At 37.7% G+C, this 8,661-nt stretch overlaps 1 protein-coding gene across 2 annotated transcripts in view; it reads right to left on the bottom strand.

Annotated features, from left to right (window-relative positions):
- pxylp1 (2-phosphoxylose phosphatase 1) overlaps positions 1 to 1,703 on the bottom strand; it is a 28,816-nt gene extending 27,113 nt beyond the window's left edge. Inside the window, exon 1 of one of the 2 annotated variants that reach the window (XM_047392637.1) lies at positions 1,554 to 1,703. The gene's annotated coding sequence lies outside the window, so the exon portion shown is untranslated. The remainder of the gene's footprint in view (positions 1 to 1,553) is intronic. The other variant, XM_047392639.1, reaches the window with a different exon arrangement.
- Positions 1,704 to 8,661: the final 6,958 nt, after the last annotated feature.

Consider the following 8,661-nt stretch of genomic DNA (forward strand, 5'->3'; position numbering starts at 1 on the left):
AAACACAGAGATACTAAATAAGAATTCAAGGGTGAATAATAATAATAATAATAATAATACAAAAAATAATAAGAAAGCAACAACAAAAGGAAATAAGAGTTAGAGGAACACAATACACACTAGGAGATGGTAGAGGGAGGAAAATAAACTAATAAACATGATGACAAAAACAAACTAGAAAACAACTAAATAAAAGTAAAACACAAAACCACAAGCTAAGTCCACAAATGTCAAACCATGATAGAAGGCTTCATTATAACATAATCTCACGGTAATTTTAATCAGTTACCATTCTGTGAAAACCTCATGCTGGCCCAAGTAATTTCTAAGGTTACTTTAATGAAAGCGTTTCTTTTGGCATAAACCCTTTGGAATAATTTGCTAAAGGGAGCAAAATTAGAAAGCAGGGTGGATGGAACAAACTAAAAAAAAAGCCAATGAGAGCTCTGGGCATTAAAACCCTGTCATTAGGTGGTGAAGAAAATGTGCCCAGTCCCGAGGAGTGAAGCTAAACCAGCAGCAAAAATCCTGCTGCAGACAAATATGACCTACCTGATTCAGGAGGACACAAAATGATGATGACGATGTCACAAATATGAGTTTGAAAAGTTAAAATAAGAGTTCATTTAATGGTTCTTTTGGATGATTTGATAAACTCGTTAATTAACGAAACACTGAAATGATACGTTGACCTTTTTGATTATTCACGCGTGATAACAGTCAGCAGACCAGAGTCAAGCGATCGCTGCCGCTCAGTAAGTCAAATTAACAGTAGCGGAGAGACTGCGCATGAGCAGTAGAAAAAAAAAACTACCACATTTTGGGTGAAAAATTCGGACACATTTTTTTATTTAAAAACTGTAAAATACATCACTGGCTATCGGAAGGAAGCGCTGCATTTTATCTGGATAATTTGGGAATGTTTACCCCCAGGGGGAAATTCAAACAGCACTTCAGACTCATTCAGAGTTTTTCCTCCACTGAAAGAAAAACTAAAACTCGACACTGTTAACCGAGTGGTGACGTGATGGGCTCCCCGGGTAACAGTCAGCTGGTTAACTAGTTAGCTAGCAGTTAGCTAGCTGACGTTTACTATAGTTTACTACGTTAAGCAACAATGAACATCATCCTCAGTCGCTCAGGACAGTTTAATACTGAACTCTAGATCAGAACTCACAGACTTCCTTTCATGCTGAGTCTACATTGAGGAAAATAACTCAGCTTCCCTTCTGCTGAAGCATTATTTTTATTATTACTCTTGTGTACCCGCAGGAATTACCCTGAACACAGAGACGTGAGAAAGCGCTTCTTTCTCTAATTACCTGCATAATGTTATCGCACATGAACATTTCTGCCAACTTTGTTCATCGCTACTTGTTGCTTGACATGCACGACGACAAAAGGCTTTGTGTTGTGGAAGAACAGAGTCAATCAAAAATGCCACATCGACAACCATCCACGCTACTGCAGAACATTGTCAGAACCCCAGAAAATATCAAAGCTAGAAAACAATTAATTTTGTGCACACTGTCACCAGTAGCGGGTTTCTTTACCTGCAGAGTGCAGTTACGGATCCTCACAGTCCAATGGATAACACGGCTGCTGCTCAAATCCAGCGCTCCGGTGTCTCCATTACACCTGACTGCCCGCAGAGAGCGGACAGCAGCGTCAACCTCCAATGAGTGGGTCTACGCAAAACGAGACTTCCCATGGCGCCTTTTCAAAATAAAAGAGCGACTTAATGGCTTAATGTTTTGTCACTTGCAAGGTCTGATGTGTGCAAGAAAACAATGGTTTTAGTTAAAAAAAAAAAAAAAAAAAAACTATAAGCAAAGAAATTAACGGTAGAATGTATTGGAATTTTGATTATTTTAATGGGGCTTTAATTTTAAAATTAGACCTGACCTGGCTGGAATTTCTTGAATGGGTTTTCGAGATAGTCTTCTCTTTTAAAAAAAAAATAAAAACAACTACATATTAAAACTAAGAACAAATGTTGATTTTTATTTTCAGTTACTTTCATTTTGAAATTCTACATCGGATCTGGCAGATAAATCTTCAGTCACATTTGGAGGGTCTCTTAATAGAATAAAAATTTGGTCCTCGGACGAAAATTACAGTTTTTCCATAGAGTTTTATTTAATTGTATATCACAGCTGAATGATCTTTCTTGACATTTGTGAGTTTTAAGAGATTGAATTCAAAACTAAATCATATGATATTTTGTGAATGACATTAACAGGGAGTGCACTCTTAGTCTGAAGTGAAGTTAACCTGTAAAATAATAAAAGGGTACATTGTTTCTGAGACTTTCGATTTAAACTTTAAAACTAAAAGTGCTTGAAATTTCTTGAGTCAAATTTGCAGGTCATGTTTTAGTGCTGTGAATAGTTTAAAGGAGGAGTTTAGAATGTGTTTCAGTATAAAAATAAACACAGGACTGCCATTGGATGACGATTTTCTGGGCTGTAATTTATTTTGAAACTTAAAACCAGGATCATTTAATAAAAATATTATAATTCTGAAGTGGCAGTTTTGGTTTTGAATGGAAAAGCACTGGAAGCAGATTCAATTCAATTCAATTCAAAAATACTTTATTAATCCCAAAGGGAAATTAAATGTTGTTATAGCTCATATTATGTAGGTTTCTTCAAAGAGCCGTTGTAGATGCTGATGGCTGTGGGCAGGAAGGATCTCCTGTAGCGCTCCGACTTACAGCAGATCTGAAGAAGCCTCTGACTGAAGACACTCTGTTGTTGTAGGACAGTCTCATGAAGAGGAAGCTCAGGGTTCTCCATAATGTTCTTCATTTTATGAAGAATCCTTCTTTCCACAATGATCTCCAGAGGTTCCAGAGGAGTCCCCAGAACAGAGCCAGACTCCTTTATCAGCTTGTTGAGCTATTTTAAGTCCCTGGTTCTGATGCAGCTTCCCCAGCAGATGATGGCAGAAGAGATCAAACTCTCCACAACAGACTTATAGAAGATATGCAGCATCTTGCTGCAAACACCAAAGGACCTAAGCTTCCTCAAGAAGTACAGTCTGCTCTGTCCCTTCTTGTAGATGGCTTCACAGTTGCATCTCCACTCTAGTCTGTTGTCCAGGTGAACACCGAGGTATTTATACTCCTCCACCACCTCCACTTCTTCTCCCATGATAGAAATAGTTTTTGACTTATTCCTGTTTCTCTTAAAATCTACAATCATCTCCTTTGTTTTAGTCACGTTCAAAATGAGATGATTCCCATGTAAAGTCAATCATAATATTAGGAAAATGGTTTCCGTTTAGAAACCCATTATGATAGATTTTTGAGCGATTCAAACACTACTTCTAATTGACAGACATTCTTATGGTTATTGTTTACTCTGAAAGCGTCTCCTAATAGGAAACCATAATATTGTGTGCTTGTCCAAACAGCAAGGCCTTGTGATGAGCCCTTTAATTAGAATGGCACTAACTTTTGAAATGTTGATCTTACCAAACTTACATTAATCTTACTTTATAATTGTAGATTAAATATTAAATAATTCTGATAAGTGTAGAAGTAAAAATCCTGTCTTATTGTATTACTGATTATCTTTGCGGTAGAGGAGGCAGCACCATTATAAATGAATGTTACTGAAAACTGAGATGCTAAAGCTCACTGCATGCTTTTATTTTGAACACATAATCTTGCGTTTACCAGAAAGGCTTTTGCTTTTTCTTTCGAACTTGACAACAGAGACAAAGAGCTCTTTTTATTTAGTTTGTGAACTCTTGGCCAAGGCAGTAGCCCAACCTCACTGCCCCATCTGCTGGACCCTCTATAGCGATACAAGTGTTATCTTCTAGGTCCCAAAGTCTATTTAGGAGCTTCTGTTCAAAAATATGTTTTTTGTTTACATCATGATAATAATCCAAATGTGATTCAAGGTACATATAGAAATAACAAACTGCACGTTCTGACTGATAATTCTTGAGTTGTATTTGGAGGTTTTCTTCATGGAAATAAAATGTGGTCTGTGGAAACAAGACCCTTATTTCTGTAAGACAACAAAATGTAGTGAAAACAGGAAATAAATTAGAGTTTTTCCACTGAGTTTTATTTCTTTAAACTACATGTTTTTAGCATTATTGCTCCAAATAATTTGATTTATTATCTACTGTAACATAAATATTTATACATTTTATATTATTTGAAGCTTTTTTGGCGAAAATATACAACATTAGTATTCTTGCTGTACGTTATTATAAGACATAGCCTTTTTTACCCTCCCCATTATTTTATAAAGGAGTTCTCCCATACTGCATAAAAAAAGCACAAGGGAATTTGTATTTTTGTAGTTGAAAATATCCCTCTTTCTTGATGGAAATTTGGCCACAATATTTACAGAAAACCTATAGACAGCCGACATTAAACACCAAATCCAGAAAGACTTAGAGGTATTCATTCGTTAGCATTTGACACTTGAAATAAAAATGTCAAGATATTTATACCTGTTATTTGTACTGCTTCCAATTTTTGGAAGGCTGTATTGAAGTCATGTACCAAATCTAATCCCACAAACCTCTACAGGGCAGCAGTCTATCCTTAGTTACCCTCTAAGTCTCCATTTGAATAAAAGTAGTTGCAAATAGATCTCTGTTGTCTTCAATAATATTTGCATTGCTGACCTCATTGGCATCAGAGGTCATACTGGGAGTCTTACCTGGGCCCTGAGGCATCAGAAAATTATCTTGCTGGTTGCCACAACCAGAGTTTTTCATTGAATTCAAGTTTTTTCTGTGTCCGATGCTACTGCACCCTGTTGGCGGTCAGACGCCTCGGAGCCCCTCCAGTCCTTGGATCCCCGGAAGCGATCACACACTCTATCTAACTTTGACTCTTAAAAGAACAACTCTCAGTTTCTAACTTGTAACTCCTTTATTCTAAATTAAGGCAGAGGAATGATTACAGAGATCAGCGCTGAGGCTCCCATCTCGGACCGTTGCCGTCTGTTAGAGGATGACGAAGAGCCTCAATAGAAGGTCACATATAGTTTTTATAGCTGGCACTCCAATGCAATAGATGTGCATTCCCTCAGTGATTATCAGTAGACTATGTGTCACCATTGTGGTGTCTATCTGTTAGATTGTGTAGTAGCGGGTGTCCATACTTAATCTAAGTGTGCTGTAGGTTTCTAATCAACCCAGTTATACTGGCTGCTCCACTATCAAACCCAGTGCCACAGCTTCAGGTCATTTTATGACAAACCTTGGGCCATTTATCGTTGTACTGTATGTCTATGAGCATTCATATCCTATTGTAACAAAAGGGAAACATTAGAACTTATATTTTATTTCCCTGTAGTATAAATGGGAAAAACAGCTCTAGGCATATTAATAAAGGTTATTCCTAACATCTGCCAAAATCTATGCTACAAAAAATGCCTGACTTAAAATTGTTGTCAGGGCTATCTTCCTCTAGCTTGGCATCTATATTGTTTTCATATCTTTCATTACAAACTTGCTCCCGAAAGTTTGCACAAGAACAATCAGGTTGTTTCCTTTTGTAGTAGTACAATTCCTACATCAGGTGATATAGGTCCCCGGATTGAATGCTGGAATACCATCAATTTCAGCTTCTACAAAGATTTTCTTTAATGCAACAATGGCATAAGACAAGACTAGAGTCAGGCAGACAATTGTGCAGTTTCTTTTGACATTTCTTTAGGGGGCAGGGCAAGACCTTTTCCAGGATTGAGGACGTCCCAAGCAAAAATGTCAGACAAGCATCCAATCATTTTTACACAGACCTAAACCTTGGCCAGTGTCATTGGGGGATTTGGGAGAGCTGGTGACTTTCCCTTGTGGTCAGTTGGTAAGAAATAGACTACACACTGAACAGATGGCTCCGCCATCACATGATCAACACAGAGACAATTAACCTAACATACATGTTTTTGGACTATGAAAGGAAACTACTTGAACATACCCTGTGGATGGTAGGAAAAACATGCCAACAGACAAAATGTCCAACATATACTGTATGTACAAAAAAGGATGTTCTTGCTGGAAGGTAATTGTGTTGCAAAGAGTTTTCACTCCATTCTTTGTGCCTCTGAATATTGTTTTTCTGTGCAACGCTAGAATCCTGGTTAACTGGAGTCAAGGTCCATCCAACAAATTTACTACATTGCCTAAAGTGTTTGCCTACCCATTCAAATAATTGATTCAGATGTTCAGATCTCTTCCATGACCACATGATGCATAGAAGCAACCATGTGCAGACTGGTTCTGTAAACATTTATAAAAGGATGAAACGACCTCAAGAGCTCAATGAATTCTTGTGTGATACCGTGACAGAATGACAACTGGGCAATGAATCTAATTGTGAAATTGTATCCCAAATAAATATATTACACAGTCAGCTGTTAGTGGTATTATGAAAAACAAAAAGTGGTTGGGAATGACCGCAACTCAGCCTCAAAGTGCTGAGTCATGTTCACAGACTGGGTCAGTAATGTTAGTATAAACCGTGTTTACATTGGATACTAGACAAGTGGAGATGTGTTCTTCGGAGTAGAAAATCATGCCTCACTGTCTGGCAATCCAACAAAAAAGTCTGGGTGGGGCAGTTGCCAGAGAAAGGACACTTGCCTGACTGTATTTTGTCAAATTCAAAGTTCGGTCCAGAGAGGATTATGGTATGTTTAGACTTTTTTCAGGAGCCATGCTAAGCCACTTAGTACCAGTAACTTACACAGAATCATAGCTCTGTTGAGACATCCATTCCCTTAGCAATCAGCAGTCATGACTTTATGGGATTCTTCTTAAATAAAATTGATTCTATTAAAAATAAAATCTTTGACATTTTCCCGAAGATGATTACTTCATCCTCAGCAAGTGAGACAACATTGGAAGTAACTGTAGAACTTAATGTGTGTTTGGACTGTTTTGATCCTGTGGAGCTTCCTGAGTTATCGGAAATATTAGCTTCATCTAAACCTTCAACTTGTATGTTAGACCCAATCCCAACCAAATTATTTAAGGAAGTGTTCCCTCTGATTACCAGCCCCATTTTAGATATTATTTTAGATCTATCCTTAGTAAATGGATATGTACCACAAGCTTTTAAGGTAGCTGTAATTAAACGTTTACTTAAGAAACCTTCACTTGATCGAGATGACTTGAAAAATTACAAACCTATATCCAATCTTCCATTCTTATCTAAAATTCTTGAGAAAATAGTTGCTAATCAAATGTGTGAGCACTTACACAGCAATGACCTGTTTGAAGAGTTTCAGTCAGGCTTCAGAGCTCATCATAGCACTGAAACAGCTCTGCTGAAAGTCACTAATGATTTTGTTATGGCCTCAGATAATGGACTTGTGTCTGTACTTGTCCTGTTAGATCTCAGTGCTGCCTTTGATACAGTCGATCACAATATTCTCTTAGACAGGCTGGAATATGCTGTAGGGATCAGGGGAACAGCGCTAGGCTGGTTTAAATCTTATTTGTCTGACAGACTCCAGTTTGTTCATGTAAATGAAAAATCATCTTTAAACTCCAGGGTTAATTGTGGAGTACCACAGGGTTCAGTACTTGGGCCAATTCTCTTTACTATATATATATGCTTCCAATAGGTCAAATTATCAGGCAGGATAGGATACATTTTCACTGTTATGCTGATGATACTCAGCTTTACTTATCCATAAATCCTGATGAAACCAACCAGTTAGATAGACTACAAGATAGAAGTTGTCGTCTTTGGACCGGAGTCTTTAAAAACAAACTGCTTAGTCAATCACTTAACCTGGATGGCATTAAATTGACCTCCGGTAATAAAGTAAAAAAACCTTGGCGTTATTTTTGATCAGGACATGTCATTTAAATCCCATATTAAACAGGTTTCTAGGATTTCCTTCTTAAAATGTTTCTAATTTTGGCAATAGTTCTCCGGAACATTGCCAAAATTAGAAATATCCAGGAGTGATGCTGAAAAACTAGTCCATGCATTTGTTACTTCAAGGCTGGACTATTGTAATTATTTACTATCAGGATGTCCACAAAATGCAATTAAAAGCCTTCAGCTAATTCAAAATGTTGCAGCAAGAGTTCTGATGAAAATTAAATGCCTGAATACACCAGCCATTCTTCTTGCAGGATAGTGGCCAGGTCACTACGTGATACTGGTGGAGGAAAACGTTTCCTGACTCGCTCCTATGGCAGCCCAAACCATCACTGATCCACCCCCATGCTTCACTCTGGGCATGCAACAGTCTGGGTGGTATGTGTTGGAATAATTGAATAAAGATTTGTCTTATAGTTTCTCCTATTTATTAACTTGACTATTTGATTATATAACTTTTCATGATGTATGTGTGAGTAAAGGATGTGTGAGTTTGTCTGCAGGCAAAGATCATAAATAGGAGCTGAACTAGCAGAGAAGGAAGCAGGAGGTCATAAAGATGAAGGCTGATTACACTCAACAAAAGGCACAACTGACCCTACAAGTTGGAGGAGACTGTGGGAAATGTATTGTTAATGGATAAAGCTGTTTATGACCTGTTTACGATGCAGTTGTTGTTTTCCCCCATCCTTTAGAGAACAATGTTTTTGTAAACTAGGGACCCCCGAAAGACAATAAAAAGAGGAGGCGGACAGATGCTGTTCAGAGCGGTGCGAGATCTGTAACTGAGC

The sequence above is a fragment of the Girardinichthys multiradiatus genome, chromosome 18 (genome assembly GCF_021462225.1).
Source record: "Girardinichthys multiradiatus isolate DD_20200921_A chromosome 18, DD_fGirMul_XY1, whole genome shotgun sequence".
NCBI classification, from domain to species: Eukaryota; Metazoa; Chordata; class Actinopteri; order Cyprinodontiformes; family Goodeidae; genus Girardinichthys; species Girardinichthys multiradiatus.